The 24,308-nt window shown below is 34.3% G+C and overlaps 1 protein-coding gene across 2 annotated transcripts in view; it reads left to right on the top strand.

Annotated features, from left to right (window-relative positions):
* Nucleotides 1-24,308, top strand: part of LOC307189672 (uncharacterized protein) — a 568,050-nt gene that overhangs the window by 234,956 nt on the left and 308,786 nt on the right. The gene's annotated exons all lie outside the window — the stretch shown is intronic.

Raw genomic sequence — 24,308 nt, 5'->3', positions numbered from 1 at the left:
ACATTGTGAAACTTCTAGTGAATGAAACAGACAATATTCAAATAAACAAATAACTATAAAATACAATTTTGGGTAGAGATAAATTCTAGGAGAAAAATAAAGTCAGGCAAACAACTAGATATTAAATACGAATGGGGGACTGTTTTTGAAAGGGTAGTTAAGAAGGCCTGTCTAAATAATACCTAAGTAAAATGAAGAAGCAAGCAATGATCACCTGTGTGTGAGGAACATTTCAGGAAGAACTAACAGGATGCAATGGCTCTGAGATAGAAATAAGCTCAGTATGGTATATTTTTGCTTGAGGAATAAAATGGAAAGTCAAGACAGCAGGAATGAAATGAATGAAAGTGGGGAGAGTGGGAGATGAACCTGGATTCATGGCCAGAGCCAGCTCATAGAAGCCTTAAGGGCCATGGTTAGAGATTTGGACCTTACTAGAAAGTCTCAGAAGAGCTTCAAGAGGAAACAATTTCATGATTTCACTTTTTGGTTTTTTAAAGATAATTATTGTTGATATGTATAGCACAAGCTGTAGATGGTGTATATATAGCACAAGCCATAGGTAGTGTATCACCTGGAGTTCTTGCTGGACACAATGCCACACTCAATTTTGCTACTTCGTGGAAAGCTTAATAAAAGGACTGTTAATAAAGACAACAAATTAGTAAACTATAGAGCAATAACATAGGGCCAATACTTGGGAGCTTTTACCACTATTGGACCCAGAAGCACAGAGGAGTGGAGCAGTTAGTGAAATGGGGAAAGAAAGAGCTGTGTGAAGAGGAGTGTCTGATAAAAATTAAGACCTTAAATTCGGGGACTGGTCAACCTCAAGTCACTCTGCATGGAAAGGTCTTGTTCTTAACTCTTGCTGTTGCCCCACCCACACACTCACCATTGGCCAAAACCAAATGCAATCTAGAATCAAGACTGAATCTAGATTCAGTCTGTTCAGGTCAGCTTAGAGAGGTTGAGAATGGTGGTGAGTGGAAGATGGAAGCTTTTCAGTACTGGAGCAGGATTGAAAGAAGAGGACCTGTTTACAAAAACTTGATAAGTTCTAGGCAAGATTTTGTTGTGGCTTCGAAAAACCTGGTAAGAATCTAGGTGGTAAGAAGTGGTGAGACACTGTGATGGTACAAGCAGAACTTACTGATGGTAAATGTGAAAGAAAGAGGAATCAAGGTTCATTGCTGGTTTTCAGTTTGAACTACTGGACAGATTGCATGCTGTTTGGTGATATGGTAAGAGAGAAGGTATAGGAATGTACTTTGATAGGGGAGACAAAGAGAGGATCTCCTTTGAATAGTTTAACTTTAAATTAGACATCCAAATGGAGGTTCTGAGCAGGTGGTTGAATATTTTAGTCCATAGCTCAGCAGAGAGATTGGAGTTGGATATGTAAATCTTCGAGTCACAAGTACATAGATAGTATTTAAAACTATCACAGTGAGTATAAATAAAGAAGAGCAAGAGTCCAAGGTTGGGACATTACAAGAATTAGGGATTGAGACGAGGTAAAAAAAAATTTGAAAAAGAAACTGAGAAAGAATATACATGATATGGGAGGAAAATCAGGTCCCAGAGCCAGAAAGTAAAGAGCTTCAAGAAAGAATTGTTTTTAAAAGTAAAGAGAACAGGCCTAAAATACAATTGGCATGACAAAGAAAAAAAAAAAGTCACCTACTATCATTATCGCAAAGCTCACATTTTGGATTTAGCTAAATTATTTTTAATCCAGTTTCTGGTCTTTGGTATATGCTTCACCTGGGGCTATTTTCTAACCATCAGTTTCTTCAGTAGCATAATAGTGGAGGCTTGGGTATAAATTCTTTCCTCTTGGATTTTAGCAAAGTAAAATAAGATTGTGAGTGTAAATGTATTAGATGAGTTTTATAAAAAAATTTCCAAAGAATTCAGAAAAAGTACAACTTATATCTGATTTGGGAATTAAGAACAAATTTATCATAGAAATTGCCTTTGGGATGAAAAGTGATTCAAATTTTGCTAAGCAGTGGGGAAAACAAAGAATTTTGAGCATAGGAAAAAATATGAGCAAAGACCCAGCAATTATAAAGTATGGGTCTCATTTGGAAGAATAGCAAGTTGTGATGTTTTCTGGAAATTAGGTGTGAATAGTGAATAAGCCTGGGGCCATCTGTTGGGAAAAATCATAAATGACAGGCTAAGGGATTTGGATTTTGTATTGCATACAATAGAAAAACCATGCATGGTTATTGAGTAGGTGATTACTGGTCGGACTGGGCTTCAAAGATTAATATAACTGTGATGAGTAGGAAATATTGGAATAAGGAATGGTAGGTGTTTCATTGGATTTACAGTTAAAGTTTTAAGCATTTTCTTCATTTATTTTGGAAAAATAAGTGACATATACTTAGCACATTTCACTGGGCATATGAGTGAATGTTAAATATCCAGCCTCATTTTTCTGTGTAGGCAAGAGAGGATCTCAAGTCCAGGCTTTTTCTAGCCTTTGTTATGAAAGTTCCTCATTACCTGATGGAATCAGAATGCTAGAGATTGCCCATATTCATGAGTGCCTGACAAGGTATTCAAGAAAAAATTTATCATTTTTGTTTGAATAGGGTGGAGCCAGCACCATAGTAATGTGTTAATATGTAGTAAGAGGTGAAGTAACTCATTTTCAGGAGAGTGGTGATCATGTTGCTAATTGTTCAAAAACATAATATTGTACTCCACGAATCTAGCTAAGCCATTACCCTTGATATAAGGCTGATATACTGGAATAAACCACCTATTCGAAAGGCAACTTTTGTGCTGCCATAGATGAGGAAATGCTAGGAAAATCATTTGTCTTAATATGGGCTCGTTTGCTCATCCGTACAGAATGAATTAGATTAGTGTCTTTATTACAGACTCTCAATACAATATGTTATAATTTTTTTTGGATCCGTGTTTCTCAGTCTTAACCATGCAATCCTTTTAAAATACAAAATCTAGAGCTATTATTGGCACTAGTATCCTGCAAATACATTTTATGAAATATTGCTGTAGGCATTTGTCAAGGCCAGATGGAACAAGGAAAGTACACGGGCCTTATACTGATTTTATATCCTGGCTCTACCATTTATCAGATAATTAGCTGTGACCTCCTGACTTAATCTATATGACATTCCATTTGCTCATCTGTAATATGTTGACTAATGTTATCCATTCTGCAAAGCATCTTAAAAATCAGACTTAATGTACTAAAATCACTGCCTGCTACTCACGTGGTTGTTGTACCAAGCAGTCAATAAAGGGTGGCTGTTTTATTATTATTATTATATTAATATTATATTTACTCAAGCTTAAGTGCATTGATTTCAACCATAATATGGAAGATTAAAGATTTAAGATTTATTCATGAATTTTTTACATCTTTATTGAAATACAATTCATATACCACAAAATGTGCCATTCAAAAGGTACTGTTCCATGGGTTTAGTACAGTCATAGATTTAGGCAAACATCACTACATCTAAGTTTTGAACATATTCATTATTCCAGAAAAAAAACCCTGTATCTCTTAGCAGTCACCACCCATTTCCTCCCAATACCACCCCAACCCTAGTCAACTATGAGTTTACTTTCTGTCTTTATAGATTTGCCTATTCTAGATATTTCATTTAAATGGAATTATAAAATACACAATGTTTTGTTACTAGTTTCTTTCACTTATCACAATACTTTCAAGATTCACCCATGTTGTAGTATGTATCAGTACTTTGTCATTTTTTATTTGTGATATATTCCATTGTGTGGATGTACCACTTAATGTTTACACATTTATCAGTTGATGGACATTTGTCTTGTTTCTATTTCTTAGATATTATAAGTAATTCTGTGAACTATCATGCTCAAGTATTGTGTGGAATAATTTTTTATTCTGCTTGGTCACATATTTGAGAATACAGTTAGGGTCACATGTTATTTCCGTATTTAACATTTTGAAGAAAGGTTTTCAAGTCATCACCTCATTTTACGTTCCTACCAGCAGTGTATGATACACCAGCAGTGTATGTGCTAACTTCTCCACATCCTCTCTAACATTTGTTACTGTCTGTTTTTTATTATAACCTAGTCAATGTGAATTAGTATATCACTGTAATTTCAATTTCTATTTCCCTACTAACTAATGGTGTTAAATAACTTTTCACGTGCTTATAGGCCATCTGAATATATTCTTTGGAAAAATATCTATTTGAAGCTTTAGCCCATTTTAAAACTGGGGTAGTTTTCTTTTTATTATTGATTTGTAAGAGTTCCTTATACATTTTGGATGCAAGTCCCTTGTTGGATATTTTCTCCCATTCTATGGTTTGTATTTTCACTTTCTTTATGGTGTCCTTTGAAACATGAAAGTTTTTAATTTTGATGAACCCAATTTACTTATTTTTCCTCTTGTCATTTGTGCTTTTGTGTCCTAAGATACCATTACTTATCCCAAGGTTATAATGATTTATGCATATGTTTTCTTCCAAGAATATAGTTTAAGTGGTAAATTTAGTATATAATCCAGTTTGAGTTAATTTTTTTATACTGTGGGAGATAAATGTCAATCAGATTCATTCATTTTCATGAAGATATCTAGCTGACCCTGCACCATTTTTTGAAAAGACTTTTCTTTCCCTATTTGATAGTCCTGACATTGTTGAAAATCAGTTGATGATAAATGTAAGGATTATTTCTGGACTTTCAATTTTATTCCATTGGTCCATGTCTGTCCTTGTGCCAGTACCATGCTGTCTTGATTACTGTAGTTTTTAAACTAAGTTTTGAAATCAAGAAGTCTGAGTTTTCCAATTTTGTTCTTTTTCAAGATTGTTTTCACTATCCTGGCCCCTTGAATTCCCATATGAATTTTAGGATCAACATGTCTATTTCCATAAAAAAATAAACCAGTTGGGATTTTAAAAGGCTTTTTATTGAACCTGTAGATCAACTGGAGTATTATCATCTTTTTTTTTTTTTTTTTTTTTTTGGGAATTGATAGTTCAATTTTATTTATTTATTTATTTATATTTTTGGCTGTGTTGGGTCTTCGTTTCTGTGCGAGGGCTTTCTCTAGTTGCGGCGAGTGGGGGCTACTCTTCATTGCGGTGCGCGGGCCTCTCACTGTCGTGGCCTCTCTTGTTGCGGAGCACAGGCTCCAGACACGCAGGCTCAGTAGTCGTGGCTCACGGGCCCAGTTCCTCCGTGGCATGTGGGATCTTCCCAGAACAGGGCTCGAACCCAGGTCGTCTGCATTGGCAGGCAGATTCTCAACCACTGTGCCACCAGGGAAGCCCTTATCATCTTAATAATATTAAGTTTTCTGATCCATGAGCATAGGATGTCTTTCATTTATTTTAATTGTTAAAAATATTTTTCAACAGTGTCTTGTAGTTTTCAGTGTGTAAGTCTTGTGCTTCTTTGATTAAATTGATTCCTACATCGTTTCTGATGCTATTTTACATGGAATTCTGTTCTTAAGTTTGTTTTTGGATTACCTACTTGTAGTGTATAGAAATATATTGATTTTTTTATGTTGATCTAGTATCCTGCAAAACTGCTCACCTTTTTATTTATGTGTAGATTTCTTTCTTTTTCTTTCTTTCTTTCTTTCTTTCTTTCTTTCTTTCATCTATCTATCTTTCTGTTTTTTCTGTGATGTCTTTGTCTGGTTTGGATGTCAGGGTCATACTGACCTCATACAATACTTTGAGAAGTTTAAAAGAGTTTGTGAAAAATTAATATTAGTTCTTTAAATGTTTGGTAGAATTCATTGGTAAAGCCATCTGGTCCTGAGTTTTTCTTTTAGGAAATATTTTAAATACTAATTCAATCTCTTTACTTATTACAGATCTACCAGATGTCTTTCTAGAATTTTTTTTCATCTGAGTTATCTAATTTGTTGGCATATAGTTGTTCATTGTACATCTTACAATTGTTTTTTAATCTCTGTAAGCCTGGTCATGATGCCCCCATTCTCATTTCTGATTGGAATAATTTGCATCTTCTCCCTTCTGTTCTTGAGTAGTCTAGTGGAAGGTAACTTTGCCTATCTTTTTAAATAGGCAATTTTTAGATTTGTTGATTTTCTCTATTGTTTTCTATTCTCCATTTTGTTGATTTCTGTTCTAATCTTTATTATTCACTTTTTTCTCTTTGTTTTCCATTCAGTTTGCTCTTATTATTCTAGTTTCTTAAATTGGAAAGTTATTGATATGAGACCTTTCTTTTTTTTTTTTAAATATAGGTGGTAAAAACTGTGAATTTCCATCTAAAACACTCCTTTAGCTGCATCTCATCAGCTTTGGTAAAGTTGTGTTTTTGTTTTCATTCTTCTCAAAGTATTTTCTATTTTCCTTGTGATTTCCTTCTTGACTGATTGCTTATTTGATAGTGTATGGTGTAATATCCACATATTTGTGAATTTTCATGATTTCATAAAAATTTAATAGTTGCTGATTTCCATTCAATTTCCTTGTGGTCATAAAACATACTTTAAAAAATAAAACATAACTTTTTATCATTTCAAACAATTAAATGTATTGACATTTGTTTTATGGCATAACATACAATCTATATGCTGGATAATATTTCATGTACACTTGAAAAGAATGTGCATTCTACTGTTGTTGGATAGGGTGTTCTGTAAATGTCTATTAGGTCTAGTTATTGTGCTTTTCAATTCTTTTATATCTTGTTGAGCTTTTGCTAGTTTTAACCTTTATAGAAAGTGTTGTATTGAAATCTCCAATTATCATTGTCTATTTCTCCCTCAATTCTGTCTGTTTTTACTTAATTTAATTTGGAGAGCTGTTTCTAGGTAGACACATAATTGTCATAATCCTTTTGTCCTTATGAAAAGTCTCTCTTTACCTGCAGAAACACTTTTTTGTTTTAAAGTGTATTTTGTCTGAATTAATATAGCCACTCCAGCTCTCTTTTGGTTACCATCTTAGTCTATTCAGGCTGCTGTAACAAAATATCATAGACTGAGTTGCTTATAAACAACAGAAAATTTATTTCTCACAGTTTGGAGACTAGAAGTCTGAGTTCAGGGTTTCAGCATGGTCAGGTGAGGGCTGTCTTCCAGGTTGCAGACTTCTCATTGCATTCTCACATGGAGAAAGGGGCTAAGGATCTCTCTGGAGCCTCTTTCATAAAGCACTAATCCCATTCATGAGGGTTCCATTCTCATGAATAAAACACCTCCCAAATGCTTCACCTACTAATACCATCACCTTTGGAAGTTAGGACTTTACCATATGAATCTGAGGGGGATGCAGACATTTAGACCATGGTAGTTACTACTTGGATAGTATATTTCTTTCATTTTTTCACTTTCAAGCAATGTGTCTTTTAATATAGTGTATTTTGGCCTTTTTTCCCCTCATTTCATCAATCTCTGTCTTTTGATTGGAGTGTTTAATTCATTTACATTTAATGTAATTACTGAGATGATAGTATTTATGTCAGGCATCATGCTATTTGTATTCTGTATGTTCTATATGGCTTTTGTTCATCTATTCCTTGATTATTATAAATTTAGTATTAAATAGATACTTTTTCATATATCATTTAAATTTCTATGTATCATTTAAATTTCCACATGTGTGTTTTTTTAATTATTTATTTTCTCAGTGGCTGATCTGTATATTACAATTAGCATCTGAATTTATAATAGTCTAGTTCAGATCAATACTAACTTAATTTCAATAGTATACAAGACTTTGACCCAATATACTTTTCTTCCCTCTCCCCTTATTTGTATTATTATTGTCATGCAAATTATATCCTAATATATTATAAGCCCATGAATACAGTGTTATAATTATTGTTTTATGTAGTCATTTTTTAATCAGATAGGAGAATACAAAAGTTACAAACAAAAGTATGTTTGTACCCTCTTTTTGTATTTACCTATATAGTTACCTTTTATAAGTGTTCATTATTTCTTTGTGTGAATTTTAGTTACTATGTAGTTTCCTTAGATTTCAACCTGGTATTTCATGGAAGTCTGTTAGCAAACAAATTCGCTTAAGTTTTTGCTAATCTAGAAATGTCTTTATTCCTTTTTCATTTATGAAGGATAGTTTTGCTGGATATAGAATTCTTGGTTGACAGTCTTTTAATTTCTACACTTCGATGTGTTATCCTATTATCTTCTTGCCTCCATGGTTTCTGATGGGAAGTCAGGTGTTAACCTTACTGAGAGTTTCTTGTATGTAATAAGGTATATTCTTCTCTTGCTGCTCTCCTAAGTTTCTGTTTTTCTTTGAATTTTGTCAGTTTGACTATGATAAGTCTAGGTATGAAGCTCTTTGAGTTTATGCTACCTGGAGTTCACGGAGCTTCTTTAATGTAGATTCACACCTTTCATCAAATTTGGGAAGTTTTTGGCCATTATTTCTTCAAATATTCTCTCAGTTCCTTTTTCTCTGTCTGTTGTTATATGTGTTAGTATGTTTGACAGTGTCACACATCACTGAGACCCTGTTCAGGTCACCTCACTTCTTTCCTTTCCGCTCCTCAGACTGCATAATCTCTGCTGATATCTTTTGAAGTTCACTGATTCTTTCTTTTGGCAGATCAAATATATTGTTGAGAATCCTTATTTCAAATTTCAACTATTGTACTTTTTAACTCCAAATTTCTTTTTGGTTTCATTTTATCATTTCTATCATTTTATTGATATTCTCTATTTGATGGCAGGTTGTTATTATACTTTCTTTGCTTTTTAAAATATGATATTTTTTAGTTCTTTGAACATATTTATGGTGGTTCATTTAAAGCCTTTAACTACTACCTTCAAAATCTAGCCCTTCTCATAAAAATTTTCCATTGTCTACTTTTACTTTTTCTTTTTTTTTTATATGGCATACTTTCCAATTATTTTGTATGACTTGTATTTGACATTGAAAACTGGTTATTTTAGATAATATAATGTAACTTTGGTTTCAGATTCTTCCTCATTCCCCAGAGGTTTTGGGGGGGGGGGTTGACGCTATTTATGTTGTTGTTTTTGTTTGTTTTGTCATTGTTTTGTTGTTGCTGCTTTTTAAATAACTTTCTCAGACTAGATCTGTAGATTTTTATATTCCCTGTGTTGTGCAGTCACTGAAATCTACTAGATTTTTTTTAACTTCTTGTTTTAATTTTAAGCCTAACTTCCTAAATTCAGCCCAGGGTCAGTATAATTTAGTCAGTGGTTGGTCGGAAGATTTTCCAAATCAGATTCTCAGAAACAGTCAGTGATTGATCAGAAGATTTTCTAAAATACCTTACCTTTATTTCTTCCACTCTCTGTCAAAAGAATTTGTATGAGAAGGTATGATTTAAACTTCAGGCAGTTTATAATACAGCTTTAACTTTCACTTCCTGCTTACATAGGGCCTCAACACCTCAACGTCTGCTAGAGATGTGTGGGGCTTTCTATTTTTCCCAAGTCTGTCCTGGGCATTTACCTAGCCTTGTGCACGTATGCTGCCTTTAAGATTCCTATGGGAGTTATTCAAAGTTCCCTGTGATCATTTCATTCAGAAATTCCTGGCAAAGATCTTGTTTGATTGCCTGAAATCACAGTCTTAGACACCAGTGATATTGCCAGCAAAATTACATTGTTTTGGTAATATCCTTGACATAGAATTTTGATGAGCTCTGAATTAAATCAAATAGCCGTAACAGCCCAGAAGGGATATTTTCCAGGGAGCTTCAAATTTGGGCACAATATTGACTGTGCTTCTGGGGATGTTACATTTAACAGAATTACAGAATGGTTCAGTGGGTCAGTCCTTTCTGTTGGCTGAAAGAAAACTGTTTTTTGGGGAGGTAGGTTGTTTGCTTATTTTATGATTACTGTGTCACTATGCTAGGGAAAGAGGAAGTTAAAGCATCACAGATCCTGCTGTGCTACTAAGGTTGGCAGTTGCTCTTTGATAGAAGATTTCCAGTTTGTTCTGTAGTTTTGGGTAATTTCCAGAGTTCTGAAATAATTTTAGGGCTTTTGCTAGTATTTTCATTGTTTTTTGTGGGAGAACTATGACTGAGGTCCTCACTTCACCATTCCCAAAGTTGATCCTCCATGAATTGCTTTTAAACGTCTGTTCTCATTTTCTTAGAAACTTTCACATTATTATTTTACCTTCCTGTATATATGGGTAAAACTCTCCGCCTTGTGTAGATTTTGTCTTACTTCTGGCACTGACAGCATGTAGGTGGTACAAAAAAGACCTTGTATACCTTCCCTCTCATCTCATACCCTGACATGTGAAATCAGGCAAAAATGACACCTAGACTAAAGAAGAATAGAATCATAAATGTATTTAAGTTGGTGGAGTACATACATATGTATTTTTTCAAGTTTCGAGTATAATATTAATGATCACTATAATATAATGTGAAAGAAAAAAGATTCTCATATGTTCAAATATTATGACCATATCTACCTTGTTACACTAAACAAATTACAAATGACATGTGTAGGAGAAGGAAAAAAAAAGATTTCATGCTGAATAGATGTGCTGGTGTTTTATCTAGGGTTCCTGTACAATACGGAATATTTCATGCTAAGTAAGACTGGTCTTTTGGAAATAGGATGTTTGGTAGCCCTAAAGGGCCTTTCCTTGTCGCAGCAGTCACATGCAGATCAAATTGCTCAAATTATAATTTTCCTTTCAGCCAAGGAAAAATGACATAAGAGGTTGGAGAACACTCCATTCCTCACTGGGCCCTGAGTGGTACTTATCTAGTGGTCTCATATATGCAGATTAGCATGTGATTAAGAAGAAAGGGGTTGGATTTGAACTGTAGAGCCCATCTTCATTTTTTATGGAAACAGTATAAACCAATAGTGTATTAGCTTATTATTAATATATCTTTATGAAACAAGTTTGAAATATGCTTATTAATAAAGGTTTATACTTTGATATTATGTTTTTCTTTCTTTTATGTGGTAGTAGTAAGTCATTCTGCTGATTAGTTCATTTGTGTAAAATACTTAAAACTAAATAGTCATGATCAAGTGCTAAATATTTCATAGTATATACTGACTCACACTTGTCTAATACAAAATTTAAGAATATTCACCCCCAAACTGTTTGGCTTACCAAGCTTAATGATGTAAAATTAATGAGTTCTTATAATACCAAGTCCCCATAAAAATAATTTAGTTATTATTAGAAAAAATTTGCATATACTATTAAGTATATAAGATGAGAAAAGAAAACCTAGAAAGGAGTGGTAGTATATACTTATAAAATTCCATAGATATAGATGTCACAAAATGGTAAGATAAAAAATGTTTCAGAAATTAATAAATTATATTTATAAAATATAAATTTAGTTTGTTGAATTGATCCAAAATCATGCAGACAAAGCATTTAAATTATGTAAAGTATAAATTCATTTCAGTTAATCTTTTTTAAAATCTGTCTAATGGTTTGATAATCTGCACTTGTTGGACTTAATCAGATCAGGCATCTGTTCTTCTTAAAGGAAATGGCCCTTTCATACTGAGATTTACAGTCTCTTAGCTATGCCTTTAAGAGGACTCAGACATCATAAATGTTCTTCTGTAGTCTCTGTCAAAATCCATCTGGACAATGGATGAGTCTTAGCCATCAATTAAACCTTTATCTAATCATTTCATATAAAAGCTGTGTAGTTATAACTTCTTTATTTTGTAAGTGTGTCCTGGAAGTATCTTTCATAAATCCTGCTTTTAGCACTCCTCTTAAAGGCATATCTTCCTCCTTACCTAGCTTATCAGGATCTGTCTTTGCCAAGAATGTTTTTCACTTTTGTTTTCTGTGTTTTAACTCTGTATTAATTAGGATCGGTAAATTATTCTGCTGTAGCAAACAATCTTACATTTTAGTAACTTAAAACTACAAATGTATATTTTCCCCATTAAGTTATATATCCATTGTAGGTGAACAGAAGGATCTGCTCACTAAAATCATTCAAGGATCAAGGATATCAGGGACTCTCTTGAATGCAGCTAGTCACGGTAACAAATGGAAACAGAGATCTCTGGAATGTCTCGCAGAGACAAATAAATACTCAGCCAAAAGAAGCACACCTCCTTTCCACTCCCAACTCCTTGTTTAGCACTGATGCTAAGGAGTAGTGAATAAGTGCAATCCTGTGACACACCGTGAAAATAGAGCTTGAAATGTTGGGGGGCAGAGGGAGAGCAGGATTGGGGTGTACCAGAGTCTCTCTTCACAACTGCAATACACGCAAGCATCAATTTGGAGAAAAGCTACATCATTTAGAAAAAACACAGGTTACTCCGGACATGTGTGTTTTAAATTTAGTAAATCACTTATAAATCTTTTATGTTCTTATTATGTACTTACGAACTTTTTCAACTCTTAGGTGAGATTATTACCTTTAATCAGAAGCTATCTGAACTGTGTGCAGTATATCCCTAGATTTTCAGGTGAAAATATGCCAAGGGAGCACTGTTTTTAGTTCAGGGTATCAGTATAATGTGTCTTGTAGAATCACAACTCTTTAATGGAATGTGAATTGTGGGTAGGGAAATAATATGTATAGCTAGCAAATAAAGGGGGAAAATGGATTTTAAATTATATTGGGAAAATAAGAGAGATCCAAAGGAATTTGGTTATCTAATAAATGAGGATGTCCTGGGAGAATGAGAGGTCATTAAATCTAACTTTGGCAAAAAAAAAGAAAAAAAAAAGATATAGTTCACTTTCTGTATCACTTTAACACAAACAGTGCAGTGAAACTGTACTATAAAGCTTATTATTACACTATAATGAGCCAAAATTATATTCTGATCAAGTTTCTTGAATAGTATATCATAAATTTTAGTGTGATAGGGTCACTTAAGCCTTAAAATACGTCATCATTGAAGAAAGAGCAGATCATGGACCTATTCAACATTAATTCCAAATTCTTCCACACTTCAGCCACCCTATCCAAAGCCTTACAGAGGTAAAAAATCATGTAGTCACTATCAAGGTATATGTATATATAATATATGCAATATATAATATATAAATTTCCAAATTATGATATGCCTAATCATCCTGGAGATAAACTTTCGTTAGTATGTACACAATGAAGTTCTTTATGTAGAAATTGAAGAAATAGTGAGGAAAGGAGGAAAAAATAAATAAAATTTAGTGTTTTCATGTCAACCGTCTCTGCAATCACTAACCATAATGGAGAATCATACTCCCAATTATTGTGATAAATCTACTTTACCTTTATAACCATAGCAACATTATCTCCCCATAACAGGGAAGAATTTTCATTTTCATGCCTGTAAGGGTAAGGATGACAAAGTGGTGAGAAGGGAGAGTTTTGCTCAGCTTTGATCTTGACAGTGCTAAGCAGAATCTATTGGAAAGTGGACGTAAATGATGCTGTGCTATCATCACTGCTGATCTGGGAATTGAAAGTGCAACACTTGTTGCTCTCTTAGCCTCCCTTTAGAATAATAGCTTTGGTCTTTTCAAAGCCAAAGGAAACCTAGCTGCAAATACTATAAGACATTTTCCTCTAGAAATCTGCTTAATATTAAGGGACAGGATTCTGTTTATATGTGAGCAATTGGCAATATCCAGCAAAAATATTACAGATTACCTTATGGACCTTAATAGAAGATCTGTACTTTTTGTCATTAATTATTTTGTGAGTTCTACTGTAGTCAAGTAATTGCACTATAAAATTTATGACATGATGCTATAGAATGTAGAGAAATAATTAGACAGTAGAAGAACTGTAATGATTACATACTGATAAACACACAAACACCCAATACCTCAGTCTGGGTCCCACAGTAAGCACATGGCACTCTTAATATAGAAAATTTTATTTACAAAGAGATTAATTGCAAAGGGCAGGCATTGGAAAGCTACAAGGTCTGGTCAGTGTTCAGTGACCTGAGCCTTCCACCCCCAGGCCTGTGGAGAAGATAGACCTGAACAGTCAGCAGCTTTGAGGAAAACAGTGAACCTTGGTTGAGGGAGTGAGCCAATCTGACCCAATCTATTTGGAAGGAAGGCGGAGAATACTCTGCCCTCTCTGCTCTCCTCCAGTACTCCGTACTTCTGCCAAGCAGCCACAGCCCCTACCCCCAACTTTGGCCCAACCTGAAGAGAGTATAGGAGGACTCAATTGGTACCTGGTGGACATACACACATTCTAACACATACTCAGTCACACACACAAACATACAAATGTATACAATCCCTCCCTCTGTCCTTCCCTCCCTCCCTCCCTCGCTTCCTTCCTTCCTTCCTTCCTTCCTGTCTTTCTCTCTCTCTCTCTCTCTCTCTCTCTCTCTCTCTCTCTCTCTCTCTCTCCCCTCTTTAATTATATATTTGTTGAAGTGAGCTTTGGTGTAGTAAAAATGTGAACTTGGATAAGTCACTGAAATCCTGTCTCTAGATTCAACAGCTGTAAACAGGAATAATCACACCCAATTCACAGAAATTTTACGACCTTAATGGCAAATACATAGATATGATATTTACCTAGAATACATATTGTAGCAGAGGCCACATAAATAACTGTTCCGAATGGATAAGAAGTGACTGTGAAAAAAGTATTCCACTAAGATACTTCTTATTCCTTCTTGCCCCCTAGATCAACTAACACATTGTGTAGCCTTAGTAACTACTGCATAACAGCTGAATGAATTCATTCTTCATTACATTTTAAACTTACAATACCTATCCTTCCTTTCTTCCCTAGCCCTGAATATTTTTGAATGCTAGTGTTAAATTTTAATCAGGCTTCTTACATTTGGCAAGTTCTTTTCCTCATATCCCTACTTGAAAAAGCTGACAATGAAGAAATAAAAGCCATGCATGGAGAATTTGAAGATAAAGACTTGACACTAACTTCAAGAAATTCAGAGATCATTGAAGGAGACAAACAAGTGGATAGACCCTTGCAACTCAGTGACTAGGCTTCTAGGATAGGGAAGAAGAATAGTTTTGTTAAAAAGTAGAACCCTGGAGTCAGATTGCTTGGGTTTTAACTCCTGACCCAAATGGAAGCTATAAGATTTGGGGTTAACGTACTTGACCACTTGATGCTTCCGTTTTTTCATCTTTAAAATGGGAATATTAAGTGCGCAGTATATGATTACTGTTACTACTAGTAGTAGTACTTTTACCTGTTATATGATACTGATAATAATGAAGGTGGCAAAATATGGCAAGAGGGAACAAGGAAGTAGAGTCTTAAAGCCATGAATTAGCAAGCAGTCTGATAAGCAGTCTAAAGATTGAAGAGAAATTCAAAAAATGAAGACAAGCCAGAAGCCATGGTGGGGAGACAGCTATTCCAGGAACAACAAATCATTTTGTAGGGGTACACACTATGGTCAGGTGCAGGGACACAAGGTAAGAAGTTGCTGGAGAGGCAGGGGGGAAATAGGCAATGAAAGATTTTGTGTCATGCTAAGAATCATGACTTTCATTCTGAAGTCTGCAGGATGTTGTGGGAAGACTTTAAGGGAGGCAGAGACATAATGAGTCCTACATTCTAGAGAGATCCCTTGGGCAAATGTGCCAAGAAGAGATTCAGGGTGACTGAAGAAAGATAAAATAAAGGAAGTAGAAAGTTCAGGGCAGAGTTGATAAGTAGAATCATAGTAATTGGAGAGAAGAGAAAGAAATTCAGGACCTCAGATTTGTGTTATGCACAACAGTGACTGGTGGTTTCAACAGGAAGGCGACTACAGGAGGGGCATTTAATTTAAATTTGATTATTGTCATTTCAGTGGAGCTTGAGGTGCCTGAGAGATATGGTGAAATGTTGGGTGGTTGATTGTCTTCACATATACGGAGCTCTAGTGAGGGACGACAGTAAAGTTAAGCTATGCTAGAACTTTGGTGAGTACTTACATTTAAGAGGTAAGGTGTAAAACTGGGAAGGAATTATTAGAAGTATAAGAGAGATTATTAGAGATACAGCAAGGGAAGGCTTCAAGACTTTCCAAAAGAAGGAGATGGATAGAAATATCAAAAGAATCAAGTAAGATAAGGATTTAGAACTGCATTTCTAAGAGTCAGGAGTATGTCACCTCAGAGCCGGAAATTGTGTTTTCTCATGGCTATGGAGAAAGATATCAGAGAGAAATCTCCCATCCTTGTGAAGATGTATCCTGGACCTCTAAATGCACTGTGGAAGATTTGGGGTTGGTGATCACAAATTGCTTTTATTTGTTGCAAATAATCTATCTCAAGAAAACCAATTTTTTTAAATCTCATGCTTGAAGTAGTAACAATGAAATGCTGTAACAAATTGTCTCATTTTACATACATGATTAAAGAAATAACAAAAAACAAAAATCATTTATAATATACTCTCTTGATGTAGTTATAATTATTGTGTCACTTTACCAATAAGAAAACCTAGAAACTTTAAGCTACATATCCAAAATCACGTATAAAGGATGAAGCCAGAACAGAAACCCCAGTACAGTTGGCCTTCCATGTCCATGGATGCAGAACCTGTGGATACGGAGGGCCAACTGTACTATGCCTTTTTATATAAGGGACTTGGGCATCTGCAGATTTTGGTTTGGGGTAGGGAGTTCCTGGAATCAATTTCCTACGCATACTGAGGAATGTCTGTATATTTAACTATAGTTTATCTAAGTATAGTATACTATACTATGTTAAAAAATAGAGAAATTATTGTTGCTTTTACTTATGTTATTTTAGCAATGATATGATATCTGATGTATGTATAAAATATTCTGAACTTTTGAATAATTTCAAAAACACTTTAGAGAAGTATTTTTCATGTAATTTCTGAGGTGACCAAGAAGATTCAACTAGAATTATTTGTAAAATATAGGATTTCATAAGCATATCATAATATCAGGTGATGATCCTCAAGTGTTGATAGAGAAAGACTTATGGCTATGTGTGGGAAGGGAAATTGTATATAACACATGTTCTGCCCTACTCTACAGTCTTGGCCTAGCAGAGGGTGAAGGTTTGGATCCAGGGGATAGTCATGTACTCAAATATTAACAATTCAATCTAATTTAAGTTTAAATTTTAGAATCTCATCCAGTTCTAAAATTATAATTTCATGGTTTTCTAACTAGAAACTGTCTACTGCAGACTATTTGATACTTAATAAAACAGAAATTTTGGTAAAGGGGAGGTAAATTTTACAAGCTATCCAGAGTATGTATTAAATCTTATGCCACATTCTTAATGTTTACTGAAGTATATGAAAGGCACATTTGTTGATGTAGGCTACTAGTTCTCTCTTTCCTTACTTGTCCATCCCATTTGTATCCCATTGTATGTCCATTACAGACATATATTTTTTAAAAAACCAAAATCCAGTACTTTTTATTGATTCATCCATTTGTTAATCTTGTTGAATGCTCGTTTTATGCTAGATAAGAGGAGTATAGCAATGACTAGACCCACAGATGGGCTTTTGAAACACCAAGGATAAATCCCTGTCCATAGTTCTTAGCAGGCAATGTGGGGATGACTGATATCTTTCACTTAGTAACTCAACTTCCTGCATCATGCCCTTGGATGATATAAAGAACTTTTAGTCCTATTGAGTCCAGACATAACCTCAGAACTGTTCGCAAAACAATGCCCCAAGCATCCAGTCTCAATTGATTAGAGTTGTCACATGAGATGAAATCTATTTGTCATTATTGGGCATATGAACAGTATTATCCTGTTGGAAAGAAGAAAATAGGCAGAATGCAGCAATAGCTCATCCCAAAAGCAATATTAAACCGATATGACACTGAAAGGAATATGATACAAACCTTGAGATGTAAGTTTTACTTGATTTTTACCTTTCAAAAGATTGATCAGTTTTCTAAGAATCTTGTAAACTACTCTGTAAAATACTTAACTGGTTTAAATATAGTTATATCCCACTATGCTTAACTCAGGTTTGTTGTTGCTATGGTTTTAAATGATTCTGTTGTGCTGCTTTGTTTGGGGTATTTTTGTTTGTTCGCTTTTTGTTTTGTTGTTATTCTTGTTCACATTTCAGGAATTAGAGATCAAGCTTTCAAAAGACTTAAAATAAATTTAAATATGTAAGGGAAAACCACATGATCAAGATATACTTTTAACTGTTTATAAAAGTAGGACAAACGTGGCCAGTGCTGCTTCCTGCAAATAGAGAGGTTTAAGGAAACACAGGTTATACTCAGGATATATGGTCTCATGAACACTCATCCTCCAAAGTGTGTATCCAGAACTAGATAACATGAAAAAATTTTATACTTGTCTCTTCATCACATGTTTGTGGATATTCCATTATTTGCTCTAATGCTCCAATACACTGAGACCTTCAGTGTACTCTGCCCCATTATTAGCATATTTTAATTCCTCGGCCTATTAGATGTACACATGTGTTTCTCTTGTTCCTCTAATAGAGACATTGAGCTACTTTAGTAGATATGAGCTACTGTAATCCAGACGGTGTTAAATAAAGCAGGGTGAAACAGATACGATGCTTTTAGAATAATTGACCATGAGAATGCTTTTGAGAGCTGGCCTGATCATGAGAAATGCTTTGGACTTCCCTAACCCATGGACATTGAGTGATGGGTCAAGAAAATTTCACTTTGAATGCAAAAGACTAGGACACAGATGAGAAGTCATCTGAATTTCACAGGAGACACATTGGAAAGAGGGTTCCTATGGGGTATAAGTGTCATTTTAAGAGAGGGGGAAACAGGGGTAATAGTAACACAGAAGACTTCAATGTATAAGCCACTGGGAATATCTAATGAAAGAACCATGGGTTTGTTGAAATCAGAGTTAATCGGAAGCTCGCTTTACTTTGGCCCTCAATGCCATGAAAGGAGAAGGATATTCAGAGACCTAACACCTTATATCTTTAATGGCCCCTCACCTCCTCTACAAACAACACTAACATCTTCACTCACGCTGGGCCAGTAAGAGAAGGTCTTATGCTGAAATATCTGTCAGTCCTCCAAAAATTAGCTCACGAGTAAAGAGGGTTGGAATACAAATTAAATTATACTAATTTTGTTAATGTTCTTTACCTACCAGCAAGATACAAATATACTGTGCTTTGCTGATTGCTACTCTGCAAATTTTAAACTGTGGATTTTTTTTTAACACCTTCATGATATTTACAAACAATTTTAGCCATTTAATTAAGATGCGATTCCCCACATATGGTGATAATTAAAGTGTGGTAGATTAAAGATGGCCACAGGTTCTTTGATGCTCCACCCATGCAGAGGTGTGGTCTGTGTCCCTCTCCCTTGTCTTGATTCTGGGAGATCTCTGTGACTGCTCTGAACAATTAGATTCAGCAGAAATGGTGTTGTGCCAGTTCCTGGGTTTAGCAATGCTCATGTTTAGGATACTCCCTGTCAGAACACAGCTGCCATGCTGGAAGAAGCCCTGGCCACATGGAAAGACCACATATTGGTGCTCCAGTGATCAGCCCCAAATAGGAGCCTAGCCAAAAGCCAGCATCAACTGTCAGTTATGTAGGGGAGATGTTTTGGACTTCAATTCAGTCAAGCCTTAAAATGACCACAAGATCAGCCTACATCGTCCTTCAACTGCATGGTAGACCCCAAGAAAGAACTTCTCAGTTGAGCTGATTCAACTCACAGAATTGTGTGGGGTAATACATTATTGTTATACAACTACGTTCTGTTCTTTTTAAAATTAGTTTTACACAGCAATAGACAGCTAGAACTTAAACTAAAAATTAAACAGCAGAGTAATCAAAGTTTCATTAAATCAATTTTTTTCTTTCCTTGATTTTCTATAAGCAGAGTAATAGCTGTGTTCAGCAATATTGTGGTAACTGTCACAGTGTTGATATTCCCAATAGTTAGATCTGCAAAATGATGATGAAATAGGAGCATATTCTTATTTAGATACTAAAAAGGACATTGTAGAGTTGAAGAGAAATGGCTGCCAGATTTGCCTCCCTCTTGCCTTTTCCCCTCCCCCAAACACACAGATAAACTCAGCCAGGAAACTAAAGGCAATGGAATGTAACTGGCAGTGGTAATGCTGATATATTCTTTTTTGTGCCAAAGCAGTCTCTTGGCTATATCCACAGCACTGTTGCCCAAACAGAGGATCTTCTGTTTTAGGGCTGAGCATGGCAAGAATTCCAGTCCTTTGCCTTCTTCTTTTACCATTTAAATTAGTAGAAAACAGTTCCATATTTTGCTTTCTAAATAATTTTGCATGAATGGAAATAGTACCTGTATTTACAACTTACAAGAGATAATCTGTCCCTGAAATGTTTGCTACAATTGGCAGTTATATATCATTCTGGGACACTGGATTTAAACACCCTGGGCTTCTTACTAAAGTGCTCATTGTTTTCATTAATGCCTTCACCCTTTGGGGCCTTGCTTTCTTCTCAATGGTGTTTAGGACACTAATGCACCATGTGCTAATATCGTAACCCGTGGTGCTCAGAAGCATAAAGCAGAAATAACAGGCTGAATCAGTACCGATCTTGGAAAACACAGTCTGCTTAGACAGAAGTCTAGGAGAGAAAATTGGTAAGAATGAAGAAATCAGACAGCTTCATGGAGAGTATCTCAGTGGGAAAACCACTGGGGAAACACAGGAAAGTTGAAAGCAGATGATGGCAGGGTCTATTTTTCCACAGAGATATTGAGAGAAAGTTTGAGAGTACACTGAATGAAGACTGCCTAGATGTGGAAGGATGCCCTTCCTCTTTGGAGAGCCCTTTCAGCTCTATTTTTCTTTGGACTGTGAACCAAGTATATTTTTTTTCCTTCATCACCACTAGTAGAAACCAAAAATACATTCTGTTCACATAGGCTAATAAAAAAATAGACTTCTTTCTGCCTCATATTTGTTGAAACTTCATCTGTATTTACTAATAGAAGTTATTCAATGCCTGTCACGTCTAACTTTAATTTAACCTCTACTCAAATCTTCTGAATAGGAATTTCAGGCAACTTCAAGTAAATTGATGTAAACACAAAGGAGGAAAAGGGAAATAGAATGACATTGATAATATTAACATATTCTATTACTAGCATAAAATTTGGCTATGTATGTCCAGAGAGGGTAGGAAAAAGGAAAATTTAAGAGAAAGCATAACTCTCATCTTATAAAAGAGATGTACTTTTGACAGTGCAGATATACTTTTATTTGGTGTAACATGTTCAATGTTGTCAATTACATGGGACTTTGAGTGATATAATAGGCAATATATTCACATCAGTTTATATTAAATGCAGAAGCAATTTTTTATACTTTTATAGAACTGGATAGAAGGAATGCTGAGGTGAGAGAAATGATATGAATTTGGCTTCAAATAAACTATTCAAATTTTGGCTGTCTTACTTTCTACTTGTCTGAACTTCATCAAGTGACATCTCAACATTTGGAAATTATTATTTTTATTATAATCAGTACCGTAACTTGTATTTTCTAATCAGTGCAAACTTATTATTATGAATAAATATTTGGAGATTTTCAAAAATAAATATTGTAAATTTATTATGGGCAAAGATTGAGAACCTCATTTTTAATTTTGAACAAAATCAAGTTGTCATATTCATTACTCTTAATTATTCACAATAACTTCTTCAGAGTCATCAGTGTGTAACATAATCCATTTTGTGTCATTTTTGTGTTTTAGTTAGTCCCAATATAGATTTATCAGTGTAATCATTCTATAAGTATCTTAAATGATAAGTATATATTTGTCACTCGCTTCCTAGTCTGGATTGGAATTTAATCTATCATTTTGACAGATGGCCCTTCTGTAGGTAGTTTAAATTACAAAAGATCTTTAACAAAACTCTCTCTTTTCAATTGAATTATTGTCTGCTTTACAGCAGGAACCATGTCTGATATTTTCTCATTACTCTTCAGGCTGCCTAAGAAAGGATTAAGTACAAGATTAGTGATGAATAAATACTCGGTGATTTATTGTAACAAGGATGTAAGACTGGTAATTTTCACTCTTTTCTTCACTGAAACTCAGACTTTATAACTCTAGAAGAGACTGATCATTGGTCCTTGAATTGATTGTAATATTAGCACTGATGAGACATGGAGATAGAATTTAGTAGACATGATAGTTCTCTGGTCTTTCAAGTCAAAGGTAAAGAGAAGCAAAGTTTTCACTATGAAAAAAATATAGTTATAATTAATGCTTTATGAAACTAAATTTAATTTGAAGAAGCAAAATCCTTTGGCCGGGTCATTTCTGTTGGAATAAATTTGACACAGAGAATATCTCAATTTAATTAAAACTAATATAAGGAAAAACTGGCCTAATACGAATTCTCTGACCTAGACATGGTTCAGAATTCCTGGAATTACTCTATGAGTGAGATACATTTGTTTTTAATCACACAATTGAAAATTATACATACACATACAAATATGCAGTTTTGTTTCTTATTTTGTTGAGGTGAGATGGTCATAAAAATGGGTTCATACTATAGATATTGTTTTACAGTTTACTTTTTGACTTTATAATATGTCGTAGAAATATTTCTATGTAAATATATAGAGATACATCCTCATTCTCTTTTTCTAATTATAGAGTTCAAATGTAAAAGTTAATAATCTTAAAAGTATGACAATGTAATTTCATTTCTAAAATGAAATTGAGTTATTTGTAGTGAGGTGGATAGACCTAGAGCCTGTCATACAGAGTGAAGTAAGTCAGAAAGAGAAAAACAAATACCGTATGCTAACACATATATATGGAATCTGTAAAAAAAAAAAAAAGAAAAGGTTCTGAAGAACCTAGGGGCAGGACAGGAATAAAGACGCAGATGTAGAGAATAGACTTGAGAAAAAATAAAAATAAAAAATAAAGTAAAATGAAAATACATGTGAAGCCAACCCATCAGATGGATCAGTATTAAGATATTACTAACACCCCAAATAACCCTATCATGTCTCTCTTAGTCAATATACCCCAAAGGTAACTATCATTCTGACTTTAATCATCATAGTTTATTTTTCCTGCTTTTAAAAATGGATTCATTACACATGTACACTTTTGTTTCCAAATTCTTTTGTTCAGCATTATTTTGTGATATTATCCATATTTTGAGAAATAGCTTTTTCATTCTGCTGTAATATTTCTTTATATGAACATTTATATGGATATTTATGCTATTTACAGTTTTGGCTATTATAGATGAAGCTAATATGAATATTTCTATACATGTTTTCAGTAGACAAAAGTACTCATTTCATTTGAATATTTACGTAGGAGTAAAATTGGTAGGTCATTGGATAAGCATATTTTTAGCTTGGGAGGTACTGCCAAAGTGTTTTCCAAGGCAATTGTACTAATTTATACTCTGTCATAGTAGACTCGAGCTCCAGGGGCTCATTAAACTAAATATTATTTCATTAAAAAAAAAAGTGTGGTCATTCTAGTGAGAATGCAGTAATATTTTACATGGCTTTGATTTTAATGTCTCTGGAGTCTTATGATATTAATCACATTTTCCTTTTTATATTGCCTGTTGGAAATCCTCTTTGTAAAGGACTTTTTTCCAATATTTTCTCTCTCTCTCTGTCTCTCTCTTTTTTTTTTTAAACAGCTATCTGTCATTTCCTTAGTGATTTCTGGGAGGTGTCACTCATTCTATATGAGTCATTCTTAGATATATATATTCTTTTTTATTTTCTTTATACTCTCTCAGTTCTTCTTTAAGGATTAAATTTTTTCTTTTTACTATTTTAGTAATAATATTTTTGTTAAAGAAATATTTGCCTACTTCAAGGTCATGAAGATATTTTTTCATGTCATCTTCTAGAAACTGCATTGTTTAAACTTTCACTGTTAGGTCTCTGTTCCATCTGGGGTAGATATTTGAGCATAGTTCAGTTTTACCCATAATAACATTCAAATGATCACCTCACTTTTGTAAACTGCTCCATAGTATTCCATAGCAAGGATCTACATTAGTTTGTATATCTCTTCCTCACCTAATGGACATTTAATTCCACTGTTTGCTAATGCAAACATTATGGAAATAAATAGCCTTGTTCATGGCTCTGTGTCCTTGTTTGTATTCCTCTAAAGCAGATGTGGAAAAGTGGAAATGGTAATTCAAACTTAAGCACTTTCAAATTTTTAATACGTCATATCAAGGCGACCTCTTAAAATGTTGTTTATACATTGCACTACCATTGGCAATGCATGAGCATGTTCTGTTGCTATCTCTTAGAACTTCACTAGAACATGGCCCTTTCTTGGAACTTTCTTCCCTAAATTTTTCTCTATGTTGTCTTTTA

The sequence above is a fragment of the Stenella coeruleoalba genome, assembly GCF_951394435.1.
Source record: "Stenella coeruleoalba genome assembly, chromosome: 7".
Classification (NCBI taxonomy): domain Eukaryota; kingdom Metazoa; phylum Chordata; class Mammalia; order Artiodactyla; family Delphinidae; genus Stenella; species Stenella coeruleoalba.
Note: the sequence above shows the minus strand (reverse complement) of the source record. Positions and strands in the feature narration are given on the sequence as shown.